The sequence below is a fragment of the Gorilla gorilla genome, chromosome 1, assembly GCF_029281585.2.
Source record: "Gorilla gorilla gorilla isolate KB3781 chromosome 1, NHGRI_mGorGor1-v2.1_pri, whole genome shotgun sequence".
NCBI classification, from domain to species: Eukaryota; Metazoa; Chordata; class Mammalia; order Primates; family Hominidae; genus Gorilla; species Gorilla gorilla.
In genome coordinates, this window is record NC_073224.2 from 30,433,892 (window position 1) to 30,457,924 (window position 24,033).

At 36.3% G+C, this 24,033-nt stretch overlaps 1 protein-coding gene across 2 annotated transcripts in view; it reads right to left on the bottom strand.

Moving 5' to 3' along the window:
• ESRRG (estrogen related receptor gamma) overlaps positions 1 to 24,033 on the bottom strand; it is a 591,615-nt gene that overhangs the window by 353,320 nt on the left and 214,262 nt on the right. Inside the window, exon 3 of one of the 2 annotated variants that reach the window (XM_019030557.4) lies at positions 12,956 to 13,073. The exons of the other annotated variant lie outside the window; for it this stretch is intronic. The gene's annotated coding sequence lies outside the window, so the exon portion shown is untranslated. The remainder of the gene's footprint in view (positions 1 to 12,955; positions 13,074 to 24,033) is intronic. 2 annotated transcript variants of the gene reach the window in all.

A 24,033-nucleotide genomic window follows, 5' to 3' on the forward strand; every position in this document is an offset into this window, starting at 1 on the left:
AAAGAAAAAAGAGTTTCCCAAAAGGGTTGTTTAGGCTTGGTTTATTTGAGGCTTAAGAAATACCCCTTTAAAAGTATTATTTTGTCCAAGTCCTTCACTCTTGAAATTCATCATCACCACCTTTAAAGAGATTAGTGATAAAGGTTGGCTTCTTCATAGACAGTACTGATATATGCTGGGTTCTTGGCACTCTCTTACAATGATATTAGTAAAGAAGCACTATTAGTTAATCAAGATGGTGAACACAACCAAGGTGAGCAGGACATGGTATAGGAAATTCTTTGGAGGAGAAACCGTGGTACACAAATTAGCAACTGAAGACATAAACAAGATCAAAGAGTTCTGATATAATTGCAAAAAGTAGCTCACTTATCTGTTAAGCATTTTACTATTTAGTACACATTTTGGCAATTTAGCATATCTTGCATTTTATTTCTACAATGAAATTGTAAACTCCTGAAAGGCAAGAAAAAAAATGTGTTCATACTATCTTGTTTAATATAAGATACAATTGAGCAGAGGTAAGCAAACACACGTTAAGTTTCACTGAATTTTGAATAAAATTTGATTTATAGGATGCTCCAAAAGCATAGAAGTTTTGAGCAAAAACCGTTGAATAATCTGATTTTTCAGATTAAGGTATTGAAGCCCTAAATGTCAGAGAATCTAATCCAAAGTCCAGACATTTAGGTCTAGAGATAGGACTCATCCTACCTTATCTTCTTACTTCTTCCCACCAGGGCTCTTTCCGCGTTAAGATTTAATTGTTTGACTGTCTTGAAACACATTTGAGTCACTCTGACTATGGCCTCACTTACTTTCCTAGGTCCCAGGAAACCTAATATGCACCAGGTACTACCTACTTGTTTTACATATTTTCTGTGAGATTTTATAAAAGTGTTTCTAGCCTGCATCTCAGCCTATTAGAACCCCTGTCCTTTACAAACAGTTCCCAAACTTTGTAGTACTCTACATGTTAGTCAAGGACACAAAAAACATATCAAAAATGTTTATACTCTGACAGGTATGCATTATGCTAAAGGACTGAATCAAGTTAATGGTAAAAATAGCCAAACCTCTTTTGTACACACTGTAGAGCAGTGCATATAGGCCAATTGGCTGACTGGTAGCCAAGAAAAATGACAAGTCCTTCTGATTGAGGCTTCACTTTCAGAGTAGATTCTATGCCTTTATCAACCTACTTTTCACATGCTGCCAGTTTGCTCTGAAATATCCAGCGTGGATTATGCCACGTCCAACTTCAAAAAAGTTCAGTGGTACAAATTCTAACATGAGAAATCATAAAGTCCAAACTCCCTTATGTAATACTTGAGATCTTTCTTATTTTGTCTTCAATTCAGTGTTCTATTTAGCAATTATACTCAGTTTCTACACACACCTTCCTCTAGCTCCTCCATTTTTCTGTTCTTTCACACACTTCCTTGTCTTTATTCATGCAGCCCCAGAACCCTCAATGGTCCCGCAACATACAGACTCACTAAGACCCCTGTCTCCCACACTCAGTGTATCCACCCATCACATTTTACCTCTCTTCCAAAGACCAGGTAAACTCACTGCTCCTCCAAGATGCCATTCCTTATTCCCCAAGTGCCAGTAAAGCATTCATTTCTGCAAACTTCAACAGCGAGTTGCTTTGAGTGCTGTTTCTAGCTTTCATCTGTTTTATTTCATCTTTCCTGCATTTCAAGCACTTCATGATAATTTCTTGGTGAAATGATTCAACTGATTCAATTGCTTTTTTATCTTTTCATTGGACATACACTTTTCACCATTTATAGGTTTTTAAGTCTGTTTATACCTTTCAGAACATGTGTGCCTTCTGTTGAAACCGAAACACTGTGCTAATCCTGACATAGAGCATGAGCCCAGACACAATGCCATCAATTACTTTGTGAATCAGCTGGGAGTTAGGCTCAGCTGGCTGTTTCTGCAGCTGCCACAAAAGCTCCCTAGATGTGGCAGGGCGCGGTGGCTCATGCCTGTAATCCTAGCACTTTGGGAGGCTGAAGCGGGTGGATCATGAGGTCAAGAGATGGAGACCATCCTGGCCAACATGATAAAACCCTGTCTCTACTAAAAATACAAAAATTAGCTGGCTGTGGTGGTGTGTGCCTGTAGTCCCAGCTACTCGGGAGGCTGAGGCAGGAGAATCCCTTGAACCCCAGAGGTGGAAGTTGCAGTGAGTCAAGATCGCACCACTGCACTCCAGCCTGGCGACAGAGCAAGACTCCATTAAAAAAAAAAAAAAAAAAGCAAAGAAAAAAAAGAAAAAACTCCCTAGATGTATTTCTAACTAGACTGTAATATTCTTGAAGATCAGGGAGTTGTCTTATCCATTTTTACATGCCTTGAAGCATCTAACGAATACCAGGTAGGTAGACAAATGTGTACACAAGTCTGAGGATCAACAGGAACTGATAAATTTTGTGGAAATGCCAGTTAATTAACTGCCCAGACTACGAGCACTCACCCTTTCCACTTTCACTTCTTAGGGCAGGAGAAATGATCATGTCTATATGGCGCCTGAGGTAACTACTTATGGCTGTACAATAGTCTTGGCTGATGGATACCAGAGCTCTGATACAATTGCAAAAAAGTAGCTCACTTTCTCTGTTAAGCATTGTTTACTACACATTTTGACAATTTAACGTATCTTGTGTTTTATTTCTACAGTGAAATTGTAAACTCCCGGAAGGCAAGAAAAAAAAATTTTTGACAAAATTGAGCTGAGGTAAGCAAGCACTTACATGTTAAGTTTCACTGAATTTTGAATAAAATATTAGTTTATAAGATGCTCATAAAGCATAGAATTTTTGCTCACGTTTGGTTGCTCAACTTTTGGTCACACTGAGCAATCCTCTAGAAGCGCTGGGTCCTCTGAAAATGCCCGTGGACCAACAGAAAGCTCCTCTCTGGAGAGTCTGTCCGGTTAGGCTTTAAGCTCTATGGGTCAATGTCAGGCTCCATTTTGGAAGAATTTTTCCCATATATATTTTCACCCTGAAGAGGAAAGGGTAATGCTTTTTTTCAAAATCATTTAGGACCTATGGGCCGCTGATATGACACTTGGATTCAATATTCCGAAACAAAAACATGCAAAAGTTGGCTTGAACAATAACAGGGCTTAGGTACAAAGCCATGTTCCTGGCAACAGCATCTAAGAAACAATAAACAGTAGCTCTGGCTTTAGTTTAAAGTTGTTGCTGCTGTTACTGTAGCTGACTTGAATGCTTCTTTGGTGCCAGTCACTGGGATAAGAGCTTTCTGTGAATTATTTCATTTAATTGTTAGAAAAAAAAAAATCTGTGGGTATATTATTTCTCCATTTTACAGATAAGAAAAGTTCAACTCTGACAGATTAAAAAACCTGTAAAAATTCAAAAGGTAACGTAGAACCTGAGGCCAGCTAAAGTGCAAAACAAAACGCTTTTTGAATTTAATGTAAGGATGATACTGTCAAGGCCGCAACGAGACTGCCAAGGTCCAACAAGTCTGAGTCTGTGGCACGTGGAAGGAAGAGTCCTCTCTGTGACACATCTGCACTTAATCCACCCAATTAGGTGTCTCCGCCTGCCCCCTCCCCTGCTCCCCAGCAAGGCAAAACACCTGGGAACCAACGAGATAAATGCAGCTGCAAAGATCCTGCGGCTGCTGCATCTGCACAGCACGCCTTGTGAAAGTTCCCCGCTTGAAAATGCAGTTGTGCAAAGGACTGTACAGAGTGTGTTTTCCCTCCCACTCTTTCCATTCTCATTTCTTTCTCTCATGTTTATGGACTTTATCTCAATTTGAGTGAAGGCAGTTGTGCTGAATAATGATGAAGTGCTTCCTCCAGTGCTGCACAGTGATAGCCTGATAGTTTCAGCCAGCTTGGAATTCTTCAAATGTCTTCTTTTTGTTGTTATCAAAAGAGGTGACCTACTACCTGGGGCATTGTGTTGACGCCTATGGATACCAAAGAGGCAAAGTATTCGATTATCTCCTTTTTTTCCCGGTCTTCCCTGGAATTGTAACTCACTTGCTTTGTTTCTTGTGAAAAAACAAACTTTCTATGGAAAGAAAATATAGAATAGAGTTGATACACAGTGTGTTCAATATAAAGAAAAATGGATGAATGGATCTCAAACTGATGTAAAGGAAAATTTCCTGGAAAGCATGCTCGTTACATTTCCCATATAGATATTACCAGTTGCTTAATCAATATGTCTGTCTCTGCTTCTCTCTTCAACACACACACACACACACACACACACTTGGAACAAACAGAAGCGATTCGAGAGTGAAGAAATTCATCTCGACCTGAAATTGCTTTTGGAACAAGTCCATCTCTGACATCAAAACAATTTCTGTCAAAGTGTCTGGGTTCAAGCAACCCACAAAATAGCAGCTTATTTAAAAACCAAATCCACTCCTTATTGAAAGTGGTGATATTTGAAGCACACACAAGTAAAACTAATTTAACCTTTGGAAAGTTATCTCTGGAGAGAAGAGTCAAAATCCCTTTATAAGATTTTTAAGCACTGCAATTATTGACGAAGAGTATATTACTTCAGTTTTCTCTGATCAGGAAGAGGAAAAAAGAGAAAACCCCACAAGAGACATCAGCAGCTGTCAGGCTATTTTCCAACTGCAAAGAGATAGTTTACAGTGGGCTTGTGCCAGTCTCTTAAGACCCAGTTAAGAAGCCTTTTTAAAATGCCTTAAAAAGCCAACTCATACATTAATCAAGTTGAGCCCTCATCCGTACTTACTGCAATACATCAATTACTATGTCTTTTTTAAAAAATAAATTCCAGTTGACAGCCGACACCTTATTAAGGCCCACTAAAATGATACAATAAGTAGAAGGCTATTAATATTGCTCTTTTTTCTCTCCTTGCTATTGTCTTGCTGCACTGGTCTGCAAACAAATTCAGGCTGCATTACAATTAATGCCAGTGGAACTCCTTCTAACGACTTCCAGCTTGCTAATTTTTTACGCTAATAATAAAAAAAGGCATTGCTATGCAAGAACGACCCCCTTTTATCATGCCAGCATAGCACACCAGAGAGTGTCTGCTATTGTTCACATGAAAGACAATTAAACCCTGGAACATCAAACCTAAAAATGACAATCTGCTAACCAGCACTGGGCATTGCTCAGTGCTTTTCTCTATTTCCTGAACTGATAGAAAACAATTCTCTGAAGACATTTCTTTCCTATTCTCCCTTAACCACCCTTTGGGAAAAAAAAAAGAAAAAAACTTTAAAAAATACCCTTTGCTGATTTATGCATCTCTGCTTAGAATTTATTAACTGACTAGGACCAATTTCACTTCAACACTCCTATTGCCTGCAGGTTTAAATTCTGGACACATAAAACGAAATGCACCAATATCACCCACATACTATCATATTTAAAAATAAACATTAAAAGTATTCTTTAAAAATGCACACAATATAAAAGTCTAGAAAGAGAAAGAAAAATCGAATTCTGCAACTCTGTGTATCTCATCTTCTCTGGGGACCATGCTAGAGAGTCACAGGGCATTCTGAAAACTAAGTCTAGTCCAGAAGCTAATTTTTGACAAAGCCAGATTAAAAAAAAAAAAAAAAAAAAAAAAAAAGTCCCTTCATTCTTAGCAATATAAGGATTCATTCACCAAAAATGACACACCCATTTACTAGAAAAATACCCTTTATTTGAACTTTAATTATACCATACAGAATATAAACATACCCACATAATAGTTTACTAATTTTTTTAAAAAATTTTTCAAATTTTCACTAACATTTCCCCCATGGTATAAAGAGAAATAAAATAAGTCAGAAAGTCTGAGTTGCAACCTTGCCCCTGAAACCTGCTAATCTTGGGTCTCAACCAAATCTTGTAACTTCTCTGAGTGTCAGTTTCTTCATTTGTGAAATAAGGAGAAAAATAGCTCCTTTTTCAAGCACAGTTGTAAAGATGAAATGAGAAGACGGATATGAAAACTCTTTGAAAATTAAACCGTAATACATTGTAATTAAAATAAATAATTAAGGCCGGGCACAGTGGCTCACGCCTGTAATCCCAGCACTTTGGGAGGCCGAGGTGGGTGGATCACGAGGTCAGGAGATCGAGACCATTCTGGCTAACACGGTGAAACCCTGTCTCTACTAAAAAAAACAAAAAATTAGCCAGGCGTGGTGGTGGGTGCCTGTAGTCCCAGCTACTTGGGAGGCTGAGGCAGGAGAATGGTGTGAACCTGGGAGGTGGAGCTTGCAGTGAGCTGAGATTGTACGACTGCACTCCAGCCTGGGTGACAGAGCGAGACTCCGTCTCAAAAAATAATAATAATAAAATAAAATAATTAATTAAATGAAGTTGTTGTATGACCTCACTAGAGTTGCACTGAAATCTTTATTTTCTGACTAGTAGTGAGTGACTCTCAAATGCTGGGCATGGCCAGACCTAACATATTTATTCAGCAAGATTTGGTAAAGGGGCCAGGCACTATCCTAGGTTCTTCACATTTGGCATTTTATTGCATTCTCACAAGAACTCTCTTGGCAGGGATCATCGTTCTCTGATTACAAATGAGGAAACTGAGGCCTAGGGAGATTTGGTGTTTGGCCTAAGTGGCAGAATTGAGATTTGAATCACAGTACTGATCACATAGAAGACACTCAATAAATGTCCCCAGCTGTGACCCATTCTTAAGGTGACTTTCCATGGTAAGCATCTTGTAAAAGAGAGCAGCTCTGTGAAGCAAGGTTAAGAGATGAGTTCAGGCAACCTGTACTGATATATTGGCTCTGACCCTAGTTGGCATGGACCTTTGGGCCAGCCATTAATTCCTCAGTTTTGCATCTGTAAAATACAGGGGTTTTTGTGAGAATCAGATAAGTCCATGTATAATGTTTAGAAAAATACTCAATAAATGTGAATGTGTGTTATTACTTTATCCTCCAGCGCTGTGTGAGAAACTCTACTTTGTAAAATAAGCATAAAATAGGATCAGTAGCTTCCACATTTAACCAAGATAAAGCAGCAATGACTAGACTTACCCTCCCATCTAAAATAATAAAAACACAAACAAAATATACAGAACAATGTGTAAGATCCTAGAGCAAGGTAAAGAGATATAGTGATCTCTAAGAGATTAGAAACAAATAAGGTAAGACCTATGATCATTTCAGCTTACTTCCTTGAGAGAGGCTCCAGGCCAAATGCAAAAGGTGAAGTCAGGCAGAGGCCAACAGACTCCTTCAATTCAGGAGACACATCTAAAAGGCTCAGGAAATCAAGGCAAGAGTAGAATAGAGTACTAGAGAAGATGTTGCTGCAAAGATAGAGAACTCCAGAGATTTGCAGATAGTCCTTTTCAAGTGTTCAATTGAATATTAAACAGTGCATGCATGCAAGGAAACTGTTGAAGGCTGGGAAAAGAATCGTTAAAAAGTTTAGAGGTACTAGTGCCCAGTGCTTACATAAGACTAGGAATAATGCTTGCTCTCATCACCCAGATTGGAAAAACCTCATGATTCATGGGACGTTGAGTGGGGTACACTGACAGGTCTTTACTCAAAAATGGTAAATAATTAGCTGTAGACTGAGCCCTGTTCCAGTCTACCTAACAAATCTTAAAAGTAAGAATCTAAAGGATGAAACTACTTCCAAATAACTGCATCCCAGAAAAAGCTAAGGATATTAACAGAAATACAAAATATCCAACATGTGAGAAGATAGAATTCTCAATGTCTGGCATCGAATCAAAAGTTACCAGTCACTCAAAAGAAGCAGGCACATATCATCCAAAAGTGAGAAGGAAAAAACCAATCAATTGAAACAGACCCCAAAGTGACCCAGATGTTAGAAATAGCAGATGAAGGCCAGGTGCAGTGGCTCATGCCTGTAATCCCAACACTTTGGCAGGCCAAGGTGGACAGATCACTTGAGGCCAGGAGTTCGAGACCATCCTGGCCAACAGGGTGAAACTCCGTCTCCACTAAAAATATAAAAACTTAGCTGGCAATGGTGGCACATGCCTGTAATCCCAGCTATTCATGAGGCTGAGACAGAAGAATTGCTTAAACCTGGGAGGCAGTGTTGCAGTGAGGCAAGATCGTGCCACTGTGCTCCAGCCTGAGTGACAGAGCGAGACTCTGTCAAAACTAAATAAATACATACATAAAATAAGAAAAAGGAAAAAAATAGCAGACAAAGACATTAAAACAATTATTATAACTATATTTTATATGTCCCCAAATTGGAGGCAAGGGAGATGTATAAGCCTACAGATTAGTGAAGCTCTGCAGATCCCCAAATAAGAAACATAAAGAAAATGACACCAGGGCATATCATAACCTAGTTGTTCAGAATGACTGATAAAGTATAAAATCTTAAAAGTAGCCAGAGACAGAAGACACTACATGGAGACCTGAAGGTAAATAAAATAGAGATTTCTCATTGGAAAGAGTGAAAGCAAGAAGACAATATATTGGAACAATATATTTAAAGAAAGAAAAAACTGTCAACTGAGAATTTGAAATATAGCTTTTAAAAACAAAACAACAAAACATATTTGTACATATATACAAAGGCTGAAATGATTCATCGCAAGCAAAACTGCAATACAAAAATATTCAAGGAAGTCCTTGTGACAGAAAGAAAATGATACCAGATGGATATATGAATTTACACAAAAGAATGAAGAACACAAGAAATGGTAACTAGGTGAGTTAATTTATTTGCTATTATTATTAGTACATCTCTTTAACAATGTACTGTTTAAACAAAAATCATAATGACAATGTAGTGTGGGGTTTATAATATATGTAAGAGCAAAACATGTGAAAAGAATAGCACAGAGGTCGAGGGAGGAAACATGGAAAGATATTATTGTAAGTCTCAAACAATAAATGAAGAGGTATAGTATCAGTTGAATGTAGTCTGTGATAAGTAAAACACGTATACTATAAATCCTAAAATAATAAAGCAAAGAGTTATAGCTAATAAGCCAACCGAGGTCATAAAATGGAATCATAAAATTTATTCAGTTAATCCAAATGAAAGTAAAAATATGAAGAGAAAGAAAACAAAAAAATGAAATAAATAAAAAATAAATAGAAAAATGCTAGATTTAAACTTAACCATATCAATAAACACATTAAATAAAAGTGGTTTAAATATTCTAATTAAAAAGTAATATTCTATAGCATTACAGGGTATAATTCACAATAATTTATTGTATATTTGTAAATAGCTAAAAGAGCAGATTTTGAATGTCTCCAATACAAATGCTAAATAAGTGGTGAATATGCTAGTTATCCTAATATTGATCATTACACATTGTATACATGTATCAAAATATCACACTGCATCTCATATGTGTAATTATTATATGTCAATTAAAAGTACTAAAAGCAAAAAAAATTTTAAAAGTAGAGATTGTTAGATTGGATAAAAAAGCAAAATTCAACTATATGTTTCCCACAAAAATGAATACACATGAGAAAAACCTTTGTAACCTGGGTTAGTCAAAATTTTTTTCTTTTAGGTACAATATGAAAAGCATAACCCATAAAATATCAAACTGATAGACTTCATAAAAATTAAAAATGTATACTCTTTTAAAGGCACTGTTGTGAGAAGGAAAAGACAAGCCAACACTAGCAGAATGTATTGCAAATCATAAAATCAAATAAAAGGTTTATATCTAGAATACAGAAGGAACTATCAAAACTCAATAACAAGTAAACAAAAAACCTAATACAAAAGTAGGCAGAAGATTAGAATAGAAACTTCAACAAGGAAGATATATGAATGATAAATGAGCACATGAAAGATGCTCAACATCATTAGTCATTAGGGAAATGCAAATTAAAACTACAAGATACTACTACACATCTATTAGAATGAATACAATTGAAAAGTCTGACTAAACTAAGAATTTGGAGCAAGTGTAATTCTCATACACTGTTGCTGAGAGTGTAAAGTGATACTACTTTGGAAGACAAACAGCTTGACAGTTTTCTGAAAAGTTAAACATACACTTAATATATGATCTGTTCTCAGGTTTTTACCAAAGAGCAGTGAAAGTCTATGTCCATGCAAAGACTTGTAACAGTTTCCTTTTTTTTTTTTTTTTAGACAGAATCTTGCTCTGTGGCCCTGGCTGGAGTACAGTGGCGTGATGTTGGCTCACTGCAACCTCCGTCTCCTGGGTTCAAGTGATTCTCCTACCTCAGCCTCCTGAGTAGCTGGGATTACAGGTGCGTGCCACCACGCCCAGCTAATTTTTGTATTTTTAGTAGAGATGGGGTTTCACCATGTTGGCCAGGCTGGTCTCGAACTCACGACCTCATGACCCCCCGAAAAGCCCAGGCTAAAATAACACAAAAATCCACTGACAGTAACTTAATAAACACATTGTAGCTTATACAATTTGATGGTACCTCAGTAATAAAAAGGAACTAACTACTGATTCAACAACATGGATATATGTTAAAATAATTATACTGATTGAGACAAACCAGATAAAAAAGAATATATACTGTAGGATTCCACTTACATGAAAGTCTACAAAATGCAGACTTATCCACAGAGGCAAAAAGCAGATAAGTGATTAGCCTTGAGATGGGGGAAGTAGGTCAGTAAAGGGGTCAGAGAAAAGGATTATAAGGTAGCAAAAGAAAACTTTTGGGGTGAGATCCCCGTTTATTACGTTGATTAAGGTATTGGTTTCATGGATGTATATGTACATCAAAATGGATCCAATTATATACTGTAATGTGCAGTTTATTGTATTTCAGTTATAACTCATAGAGCTGGTACAAACAAAGATAGGATAATTGTCCATAAGGAATTTAAAAGTTAATTATTGAAAGAAAATATATGTACAAAAATAATGTAATGAATAAGAAGATAATATAAACTGTTTTGTACAAAATACATGAAAAAAAGTAGAGACCAGTGATTCTTAAACTTTGATACCCATCAGAATCGCCTGGAGGGAGTGTAAAAGCATAGATTGTTGGGTCCGATACCCAGAGTTTCTGATTCAGTAGGCCTGGGATGGAGCTTAAGGATTTGCATTTCTAACAGGCTCTCTGTGAATGCTGATGGTGCTGGTCCCAGGACCACACTTTTAGAATCACTGATATATATGAGAATAGGACAATGTAGAATAAAGGGCCAATTTAGAAAATAGAGAAATTATAGCATTTTTTGAAAAGCTTTATTTTTTCCTTAAGCTCACAATGAAATAGAATTCAAGGGAATAAAATTTTATTTTATTCTCAGAATTTCTTTCCTTCAAAATTTTTCTATGTTCCTACTGAAAATTCCACAGTTTTCAAGTAGATCTCATACTACCTAGTTGCAGAATTCACTGGCGTAGAGACAGTCAATATCCTCTTAGACAGCAATTAAATATCAAACCAGTGAATAAGTTAAGAATAGGGCAAGGGTATAGTCCAATTAGTCAAACCTTTTATTTCCACTTTCTGCCATATTTCAATTATTCTTCTCCTATACCCTTTTGAGAAATAGTTATTATTGTAGGCTTAAAATAAATAAAAATAGTTTTTCTTTCTCAGGGGTCATGGGCTTTGTTCTTTGCTATTCCCTCTGCAACACTTTTTGTCCTACCTGCTCACTTTCATCTGGCTAATTCTAATTTGCCTTTTAAGCCTGGGATAGACAGTACTTATTTGCAGAACTTTCCTGGGCATACTTCTGCTCACCCTGCTGCACAGGAAGCTCCTACGCTGTGCTCCTTGTCTCTACTGCATCTGCCATCTTGCACTAAATCATTTTATCACACTCATCACATTTTTTCTACTTCTTAGATAGTGTATTTCTCTTTAATTTAATGAAATTGCATTTGGGACATCCTAGCTTCCCTGATCCTCTCTAAGTTACACAGTGTTAGGAATAGAGAAGGAGGAGTCAGAGGTCACCAAAGCTAGAATCATAAAATTGGAGAGACAGAACATGGGATGAAATTGTAAATATACAACATACACTTGCATACAGGCACATACAAACATTTGGGGGGTCGTTAATGACTTCCCTAAGGATAGTAATTTCAAGTGGCACCAATTTTAACCCAGATTGAATCACAGGACAAATCAAGTTTCCCAATTCCTACTCACGCATTTGACATATTTATGGTCTGCTTTTATAGCTTTTGATCACAATTTCCTAGGAGGCAGCTGGTCTCTAAATCAACAAGTCAGAAAAAAAAAAAAAAACAGCCAAAGCCAAGTCCTTTGACAAAATTACCTATTGAGGAGGTCAATGCTGTTTGGAACACATTTAAAACATTTATAAGAGTGATTATTAAAATGTCTGCTATTGGATGAGGGTTACATTCAAAGATTCCAATTGTACTTTTTTATGACACTAGACTTCTGCTGTAGTGCTTCACTCAAAACAGAGGTTTAAGGAAATAAAAAAAACAAAAATAATACAGAAAAAAAAAACAAAACACTTTACTGAAAATTTTCATTTCAACCAGAAGCAAACGTGCTCTAAGAAGGTAAAGTAGAGTTAGGAACAACTCCGTGTTTCCCTCAGGAATAACTGTGATCTTTCACACTTGGGGGTTGATAGTCAGGGTGGAGTAACTTAGACCAACTTAAGAAGGAGGCATCTGGGTCTGTTCACCTAAGGAGATGCTTTCCAGAGGCCCAGCATCTTGGGAGAACACCCCGAGTTCTCTGGAGAGGTCAGGAGTTTGGCATGCAGGATCACACTGAAGAAGGTCAGCCCAGCAAAGCAGCTGATCTAGGATATGGGCTTCTGACTTCCAGATTCTACCATCATCACAGAGGCTCAAAGCTGGGGCCCACACCAAAAGGGCGTGATGATTCCCAGCCTTCAGCACAACAGGAATTGACCTGGAAAGAAAGGCCTTTACTCCTCTGACAGAAAAACCTGATTCCCAAAGGAAAATGATACTTTTACCTTATTCCCTTTCTCAGTGGATCTGCATTTTCATGAATGAAGAAAAGAAGAAAGTTGAATTCTCTGACTAGGAAGGTTTCTTATAAGAAGGTTTCCAATAGACTTCAACTTTTTAAAGCTGTGCAGCAAAAAAAAAAAAAAAAAAAAAAAACAAAAAAAAACATTACCACAAAGGAATAAAGAGCACTAACCAAAGAAATTTCACTCTCATAGATTTTGTAGCACCTCAGAACTTCCTTTGGAAGGGAAGGACAAAGCGGCCGTTTGCTCAGCTCAGATCATTTGGATTGAGACTCATATGTTATTTTAAATGAACATTGCTCAGGTAGTTAAGCCTTAAAAATCAACCATCCTTGACAACTGTCCATTTTTTTTTTTTAAAGTCTTACCTTAAGGGTTTAAGAAACACATTTACAAAGTATGCTGTAGTGGGAACTAGCCAAGCTTCCTACCTGGCTTCATAGCACAATTGGGACTGCTGGTCTTTGTTCATTTTTGTCTTTGAAAACTTTGTTACAATTAAAAGAGGGAAAAGGAGTAAACTTAAAAGGCAAACATGGTACACTTGTTTAGCACTTGGAACAATACAAAATTTCAATGCACATTAAAAATATAATCCAATGGACCATTTAATTTTCAAGATTTTACTTTCACCCCTTGACAATGTTAAGAAAGTACTGAATTTCTCTCGTGATACTAGAACTGTCTTTTACAATGGCATTCCTTTTGAGAAATCAGAACTAAAGTTTTCTTTGCATTCTCTATGTGCCGAGTCCCTATATTGGATAATATTAGCATCTTTTATATCCATACCTAATATAACATTCTTTTTTCCTATATTGTACAAGTTCCAGAGTCTTAACGCTTTATAGTAGTGCCAACAAAAATGTTTAAGGAAAGGCCATCCAAAAGCAGACATGACATTTTGCAGAGTCTTCAGTTTATCTTTAGAATGTATAATTATAAACTGTGCTTGAAATAAGCTGCCCAGATATTTGTGTTAACACAGAAATTCTGTTACCATTAGTTCTTGCTCAGTAAATGCAAATATTGTGAACATGCTGTTTAACAGCAGCAAATATCATGTCTCCCGTTTTTATGAAAAGTAATACTGTAAAACATGCTATCAAGTAATCAACATATTTATTAAACAGTTCTCCATACAAGCCATGTACATACATACACACATTTTATTGGACAGTATAGTAAGTGACCACAGTTGAAGTGTTCACATCCAATATCATACATATGTACATCCCCTTTATATGGTGCAACTATAGCAATACAATGACATTTTAAAGATTGCTCTTATTGTTATTTAACATATATGTTCTTATCAATATTGAAATATATATTTTTAGGGGAAAGCAACAAGCATGTACATTAGTTTCTATGGAAGATCTACTTTCTTAAAACAACCATATTAAAATCATATATACTAGCTCTCCAATGTAGCAGAAATATCTATATCTCATGATATCTTTATCTTTCTTTGTTTCTTTCTTTCTTTTTTTTTATTTTTTTTCTTTGAGATAGGGTCTTACTCCATCACTCAGCTGGAGTGCAATGGTGCGGCTTCAGCTCATTGCAGTCTTGACCTCCTAGGCTCTGGTGATCCTCCCACCTTAGCCTCCTGGGTAGCTGGGACTGCAGGTGCTCACCACCACACCTGGCTAATCTCTTTATTTTTTAAAACAGCTTAAAGTATGTCCAAATTTCTTCCTCCACGTGGCCTTTCTTACAGTCTTCAAACTCTGGCATCCGTGGTTAGATTTTCTTTCATTTTTTGATGTGGGTTTTCAAACTTAAAAAGAAGAGTATAAAGTAATCTCTCTTCTTTATTTTCTGCTACATAGACAGTTTTTAACTTTAAATATTTTACATTTCCCTAATTACAAGTTTCTGTCACTTTCTTCATCAGTCTTCAAACTATGAAATGATGAAAAGATATATTTGGTTTTAAAAAATAAAATGATGAAACTTTGTGATACTGGTGCTCTTCTTCAAAGGCCTTTGAGTCTTCTGTTTCAGTATGTATGCAACGTGCATGCTGACATGGTCTCAGGAAGTATATTAGCTGCAAGAATAACTATCTTTGCATTATACATATGGGAAAACTGAGGCACAGAACAAAATCACTTGTCCAACATCTTGTAGAAACTGTAAGTGTGCACAGAAAATAATTGAGAGGGAGACAATTTAATTCAAATCACTTATCAAAAGAATTCTCCTTTTGCTTTGATAATATTTTTCTAACCTCTCCTTTTTACACAGCCAAATTCTCAGCAATAACCAGAAAGTCAACCCAAATGTCATTATCTTAAGTTTATAATAATTTTAAAGTTTGGGCAGAAATTTCTCTTCATATATTTATGAAGAAAGTTTTCTGTAAGTAAATGAATAGTGAAACAAATTTGCTTAGGGGATATTTAACTACTTAAGATAATATATCTTTGTGGGTCCCTGTTAATTTGAAAGCAACTATTTCACTGCAGAAAAATTGATAAGCAATCATTCTTAAATTTGTAAGAAAAAAGACTCTAAACGTCTTTATTAGCATGCTTTGTAAGTCCAAGTCCAATTCTGTTTATTTGAGACATTTATTTTATCAACCATCATCTCTCCCCGACCTCTTCTCCACTATACTGTAATTCCATGGTGCTAAGGCTATCTTTTCTTATCAGTGTAAAAATTTTATTTTCTAAATTATAATACAGCATAATCAACACTTATTTTGGTGTACAGCCCTATGAATCTTAACACATGAATAGGTTAATGTAAATATCACAAGAATCGGGGTACAAAACAATTCCCTGCCCTACAAAACTCCTACTAGCAATCCCTTTATAGGCAAATTGCCTGTCACCCTTAACTCCTGGCAACCACTGATCTGTCTCCAGCACTACAATTTTATCTTTTTGTGAATGCCATAAAATGGGACACTACAGTATGTCACTTTTTGAGACTGGCCTCTCACTCAGCATGAAGATTTGTCCAAATTGTTGTGTATATTGATCCTTCTTTTTTTTTTTTTTCTGAGACAGAGTTTCACTCCTGTTGCCCAGGCTGGAGTGGAATGGAGCGATCTGGGCTCACTGCAACCTCCGCCTCCCAGGTTCAAGCGATTCTCCTGTCTCAGCCTCCCAAGTAGCTTGGATTACAGACATGCGCCACCATGCCCGGCTAATTTATTTGTATTTAGTAGAGATGGGGTTTCACCATGTTAGTCAAGCTGGTCACAAACTCCTGATCTCAGTTGAGCCACCCACCTCGGCCTCCCAAAGTGCTGGGATTACGGGATCCTGTGTGCCACCACGCCAGGCAGATAGTTTGTTCTTTATTATTGCTGAGTAGTGTTTCACTGGATGGATGCACCACAGTTTATCCATTCACCCTTGAAGGACATTCACATTGTTTACAGTTTTGGACAATTACAAATAGTGCTGCTATAAATAATTATATACAGATTTTTATGTGATCATCCATTTTTTATTTCTCAAATGTAAATATCCACGAGTGGGATTTCTGCATCCTACAGTAGATCACTTTTAACTGTATTTAAAAAGGGCTGAATTCTTTTCCAGAGTGGCTGTTTCATTTTGCATTTCTATCAGCAATGTGTGCAAGTTTCAGTTGCTCTACAGTCTCAGCACAAGGTATAGTCACACTTTAAAAAATTAGCCATTCTAGTGATATGCAATAAATTTCATTAATATTTTAATATGCATTTTACTCATAACTAATGGCATTGAACGTCCTTTCATGTGTTTATATGCATTTCATATATTTCCTTTCTTAAAATGTCTGTTCAAGTCTTTTGCACATTTTAAAATTAGGTTGTTAGTTTTCTTACTACTCAGTCTTGTAAATTCCTTATTTACTCTTGTTATGAGAGCTTTGTCTGCTATGTGCTTTGCAAATATTTCCTCTCAGCAAGAGAATTGTCCTCTCATTTTCTTAATAGTGAGAGTGCAAACATTTTAAATTTTGTTGGAGACCAATTTATCAATTTTTTGTTTTATGGATTGTATTTTTAGTGCCATGTTTAAGAACTTTTTGCCTAACCCTAGATAATGATAATTTTCTCTTATGTTGTCTTCTAAACGTTTTATAGTTTTATGTTTTACATCTAGATTTTTGTTCACTTTTAAGTTTTGAGTTAATTTTTGTATAAGATGTGAGGTTTAGGTGAAGGTTTAACTTTTTTCCCCCTGTTGATGTTCAGCTTTTCCAACATCATTTGCTGAAAGGACAAAATTGCTTTTGTACCATTGTCAAAAAATAATTGGTCATATTTATGTGAGTTTATTTCTGGATTCTTGTAGAGGTCTATTGGTAATTGTCTATTTCAATACCACATGGTCTTGATTAGTGTAGCTATATAGTAAGTCTTAAAATCAGAAAGTATGATTCCTTTAAGTTTATTCTTTTTCAAAATCAGTTCAGTTATGCTAGCTCCTTTGCCTTTCCATAAAAACTTTAGAATCAGTTTGTCTATGTCCACAAGAACATCCGCCTAGGAATTTTATAGAAATTTCATTAAATCTATTGATCAAATTGGGTAGAACCAACATCTTTACTTTGTTGAATCTTCTGATTCATGAACATAGTGTATGTCTCAATTTATTTAGGTTAGATAGTCTGTGATTTATTGCATCCATATTTGTAGTTTTCAGCAATAGATCCTGGAAATATTTTATTAAATGTATAACTATATATTTCATTTTTGGAGCTATTATAATTTTTTTTAATTTTTTAAGTGCACTTTCCAATTGTACATTGCTAGTATATAGAAATGCAATGATTTTTGTATGTTAACCTTGTAACCTGAAAAGTTGCTAAATTCACTTATTATGTCTAAGAGATTTTTGGAATTTTCTTGGGATTTTCTACCTAGAAAATCAAGTCGCCTGTGTTTTATTTATTTCCAGTAATCTTCTAGTACAATATTGAATAGAAGTTTTGTAGGTAGACCATCCTTGCTTTGTTCCTGATCATAGGGAGAAAGCATTTAGTGTTTCACCATTAACTCTATTAGCTGTAGATATTTTGTAGATGGACTTTATCAAGATGAAGTTTCATTCTATGCCTACTTTGCAGAGAATTTTATCATGAATAGATGTTAAAGTTTGGCAAACATTTTTTCTACATCCATTGACATAAACCTGTCAATGTGCTTTTTTTTTTTCTGGAGGATTACATTGATTGATATCTAATATCGAGTCAGCCTTGCAATCCTGGTTTACAAAATAAACCTCACTTTGTTATTACATGTTATTCATTTTACATCTTCATTTGATTTGCTAGTATTTTATTGAGAATGCTTGCATTATGGTCATGAGAAATATTTCTTTGTATTTCTCTCTCTTGTCTGTTTTGTTGTCTGGTTTTGGTACAAGGGTTACTCTTTGGAGGCCAGGATTACTCTTCTGGCCTCGTAAAATGAACTGGGAAGTGTTCATTCTTCACCTATTTTCTGAAGGAAATTTTTTGGAATTGGCATTGTTTCTTCTATAATTGTTTGGTAAAATACACCAAGGAAACTACCTGGGCCTGGAGATTTCTTTGGCAAAAGGATTTTTAACAATAATTCAATTTCTTTAACAGGTATTGGTTTGCCTATGTTATCTTGGTAGTACTTCATGATTTTGAAAAAATATGTTCATTCCATCTACATTGCCAAATTCCTTTACATCGATTTTTTTTCATAGTATTATCTTATTATCCTTTTAATGGTTGTAGGATCTGTGATGATATCCCCTATTTATACCTGATATTGACAATTTGTGTATTTCATTTTTTTCTTTGTCAATCTTGCCAGAAATTTATCAATTGTATTGATTTCTAAAACCGTGCTCATTGTTTTTACTGATTTTATCTATTGTCTTTCTGATTTAAACTATTAATTTATGCTTATATCTTTATGAGTATACTCTTCATTCTACTTACTCTCAGTTTATTTAGCTCTTCTTTTTCTATTTTATTAAGGTGGAAACTTAGAGTATTAACTGAAGATCTTTCTTATTTTCTAATAGCATATAATGCTATAAGCTTTCCCTGTAAGCACTGCTTTAGCTGTATCACATACATTTTAATACGTGCATTTTCATTTTCATTCAGTTAAAAATATTTTCTAATCCCCTGAGACTTCATCTTTGACCATGGATTATTTAGAAATGCGTTGTCAAATATTTGTTCAGACATTTTCCTATCTTTCTCTTATTCACTTATACATTAATTTTGTGAGGTCAGAGAACATATTTTAAATTATTTCATTTTTTTGCATTTTAAACATTGGTTTTATGAACTAGGATATAGTCTATCTTAATGAATGTTCCATGCTCCCTTGAAAAGCATGTGTATTTTCCTGTTACTGGGTGGAGTGCTCTAAAAATATCAATTAGATTCAATTGGTTGATGGTGTTGTTCAGTTCTTCTATAGTCTTGATGATTTTTTTCTCTCTTAGTTTTAACTATTACAGAACGAAGAGTTTTGAAGTCTCTAACTATAATTGTAGATTTGCCTATTTCTACTCTCAGTTCTGTTAGTTTTTGCTTCCTGTATTTTCAGTGCACATTTAGAATTGTTACATATGCTTGCTGAATTGATTCCTTTATGAATATGTGGAAACATTATCATCCTATAGTCCCCTTTATCCTTTCCTCTTTATGTCATAGTTGCCATATATATTAGATCTGTGTACATTGAAAACTGTATCATTCAATGTTAAATGTTTTGCTTTAAATTATCAAATGATCTTAGAGAACTCAAGAGGAAAAGAATTGTCTATTATAGGTACCCCAATACTTACTATTTCTTTTGCTGTTCTTTCATCCTTGTTCCAAATTTCCTTCTGGTATTATTTTTCTTCTATCTGAAAAATTTGCTTTAGAAATTATCTTAGAGCTGACTTGCTGGCAACAAATTCCCTTAATTCTCCTTCATCTGAGGATGTCTTTAGTTCACCTTCATTTCTCAGCAGTATTTTTGCTGAATATAGAATTCTGGTTTGGCAGTTCTTTTCAGCACCTTAAAATATGTGTCACTTCCTTCTACCCTCTATGGTTTCTGATGAGAAATCTACAGTCATTTAAATTGTTCCTCTATAGGAAATGCATAATTTATCTCTGCCCTTGTTCAAGATTTTTTTTGTCTTTATTTTTGTAGCATTTTGATTATGATGTGTCTGAATATGGATTTATTTGGATTCATAGTGTTTGATTTTCACTGAACCTGAATCTATGGGTTATTTTCTTTCTCCTAGTGTTGGCATTTTTTGGCCATTATTTCTTCCAGTGTGTTTTAGCACCACACTATTTGTCATCCCATTCTAGAACTCCTACGATGCAAATGTTAAACCTTTTTTTTTTAAATTGTCCCACACATCTTTGAGACTGTTTATTTTTTCTCTGAGTCTGGTTTTTCTCTGTTTATCAGATTGGATAATTTCTACTGATTTATTTTTGAGTTTACTGATTCTTTCCTCTTCCATTGCCATTTTGCTATTGAGCAGACCCAATAAGATTTTTATTGTGGGTTATTGCATTCTTCAATTCTAAAATTTCCATTTGATTTTTCTTTCTATTTCTTATTTCCTATTGCTGAGGTTTTCTATTTTAACTTTGTTTCAGGAGTGTTTGTGACTGCTTGTTGGAACATTTTTTATAATAGTTTCTCCAAAAGGCTGTTAGAAAAGTCCAACATCTGTATCTTCTAAACATCCATATCTGTTCATTGCCTTCTTGATGTAGGTTGAAATTTTTCTGGTTTTTCTTAGGCCAAATAATTTTAGATAGTATCTGGGACATTTTTAATGTGTTTTGAGACTATGTGTCTTCCTTAACTCTTATGGAATATGTGATACTTTTGTTTTATCAGCCAATCAAATTGATGAGTTTCAGTCCACAAGTTCCAACTGACCTTCTCATGGCTATGGTTTCAAAACTAGGTCAGTTTTCAAAGTTTTTGCAGTTATTCAGATTTTTCCTGTGTGTGCACCACCCAGTGTCCAGTATGGTCATAGGTGCAGGTGGATCTGTTGGTTTAATTCTGGAAGTTTTTGATATGCTAAATTAGGATTGGATTCTCACTCCACTGGGGAGCCCAGGAGTTCATAAACATCTTTTCAGTTTTTTTTTTTTTTTTTTTTTTACAGAGTTTCACTCTTGTCGCTCAGGCTGAAATGCAATGGTGTGATCTTGGCTCACTGCAACCTCCGCTCCCCGGGTTCAAGCAATTCTCCTGCCTCAGCCTCCTGAGTAGCTGGGATTACAGGCACCAGCCAGCACACCCGGCTAATTTTTGTATTTTTAGTAGAGATGGGGTTTCGCCACATTGGCCAGGCTGGTCTCGAACTCCTGACCTCAGGTGATCCACCCGCCTCAGTCCCCATCAAAGTGCTGGGATTACAGGCATGAGCCACAGGGCCCGGCCAGGAGTTCATAAACATCTTTATGAGGTCCTTTTCCCAAGCTCTTAACCAATGGATTCTCTTAATTTTCTGTTTTCTTGGGCTCCTCTTTTCAGTCCTCCAACTAGAAATCTGGGGCTTTAGTTATCCTAGTCAGCCACATATGCCCACATTTTTCCCACACAGTGCAAGGAGAGAGACAGAGACGGAGAGGGAAAGTAACATTGATGTGCTCCACCCTCTTGGGACCACAGCTCCACTGAAATGAGAAGAAGTCTCCTCTTCCTCAGACATCTGGCCCCTGTAGGCACCTGTTGCCATCATTGTTAGCACTTGGAGCCTGGGTGCAAGGAACAGAGAAAAAAGAAGAGACGGACAGGAGAGAAGGGAGGGAAGGGAAGGGAAGGGAAGGGAAGGGAAGGGAAGGGAAGGGAAGGGAAGGGAAGGGAAGGGAAGGGAAGGGAAAGGAAGGGGAGTGGGGGATGAGGGGAGGGGAGGGGAGGGAGGGGGAAGGAGGGAGGGAGGGAGTGGGTTGGGAGGGAGGGAGTGGGGAGGGAGAGAGGTGGAAGGAAGGAAGGGAGGAAGGTAGGAAGGCCACTCTCTGCCTCTACCACTCCTTAAGCCAAACCAGAGGTCTTCTCCTGGACCTCTCCCTGTCCACTTCTGGGTTTCAACTATGAGATCAAGTTAGAAGCTACCAGAAGGGGAACAATGATAAACTCACTACAAGCTTAGGGGTATTTCCAGTTCTGATCTCCTACTCTTTGCCTTTCAAAATTCTCACATAGTGACTCTGAATTCTGTCCAGCTCTCATAGCTCAAATTCAGTAGGAGACATAGGGTGAATTGTGCTTATTCCATTATATCCAAAACCAAAACTCAGGTAAAAAAGTTTCAGATTCCAAACTGAATGTATTATGCACACAAAATATAAGAAATAAAACTGCTATAAAGTTTGAAGAATAATATAATAAATACCAGTGTACCCTCATCTAACTTAAAAACTTAACACACAAACTATTCCCTGAGAAGCTCTTGTGTCTTCCATGCCTAGCCTTCTTCCTTCCATACAGAGGCAATCAGTAACTTGACCTTAAAGGTAACCATTCTCTTGTATCCCTTTATAGTTTTATCATTTTAGTATATAACTCTGTGATGATTAATATTGAGTGCCAACTCGATTTGATTGAAGGATGTAAAGTATTGTTCCCGGGTGTGTCTGTGAGGGTGTCGTCAAAGGAGATTAACATTTGAGTCAGTGGAGAGGGAGAGGGGGACCCACCCTCAATCTGAGTGGGCACATCTAATCAGCTGCCAGCACAGCTAGAATAAAGCAGGCAGGAGAAGATGGAAGAGCAGACTTGCTGAGTCTTCTGGCCTTCATCTTTCTCCCATGCTGGATACTTCCTGCCCTTGAACATCAGACTCCAAGTTCTTCAGCTTTTGGACTCTTGGACTTATACCAGTGGTTTGCCAGGGGCTCTTGGGCCTTTGACCACAGAATGAAGGCTGCACTATCGGTTTCCTTACTTTTAAAGTTTTGGGATTCGAACTGATCCACCACCGGTTTCCTTAATCTTTAACTTGCAGATGGCCAGTGGTGGGACTTCACCTTGTGATCATGTGAGTCAATTCTCCTTAATAAGCTCCCTTTCGTATATACATATATCCTATTCATTCTCTTCCTCTAGAGAACCCTAATACGAGCCCTGAACAAGACAGTGTTTGGCTTTTATTTTTTACACTTTAACTTTTTTAAATTAAGTATTATATAGAAAAGTGCACAGATCTTGCTTTTAGAAGTTGAATAATTATCCCAAAGTGAACACACTTTTTATCCATTACCTGATCTACATACAAAGTATCACCAGCACCCCAGAGTCCCCTCAGACCCTCTAAATCACTATTTCTACCTTCTTCCCCAAAGGTAACCAAAAAGTACCAAAAGGTAAATAAAGATGCTAACTTCTAATATCTCAGATTATTTTTATCTGTGTCTGAACTTCATATGAATAGAAACCTACAGAACGCATGTTATATGTTTAGCTTCTTCTCCCTGAGGTTACATTTGTGAGATCCAACCTTATTGCATATAGCACAGTGGTTGATTTTCATTGCCATATAGTATTCCTATATATGAATTCTATATTTATCTTATGTTTATTTATACTCATTTATTACTTCATTCTCATGTTGATGAAAATTTGGGTTTGTTCCAGTGTTTTATTGTTATAAATAATATTATGAAGATATTTTGTATGTATCTTTTGGTGCATATTCTGTTGGGTGTATGCCTGCAAGTGAAATTGCTGGGTCACAGGCTATGCATATGTTCAGCATTAGTACACACTACCAGTTTTCCAGAGTGGTTTTCCCAACCTACACTCCCACCAGCAGATATGAGCGTTCCAGTTCCAGAAGGAAGATGTTTTTTAAGACAGAAACAGCCTTATTTAGAGGGAAATGTCATCATCTAGAATGGATATCAAGCAAAAATGAAAAACTATAACGACAATGCTCCCTAGACTTTTCTTAAACCTTGCCCTTCAGGCTTATGACCAATGTAATCACTGGAAGATTCCCTTCTAAACTGATAAAGCTGAAGGCATAGAAGAAATAAGAAAAGCCTTAAAATATGAAATAAAATAAAGGTATATGTTTCCCGGA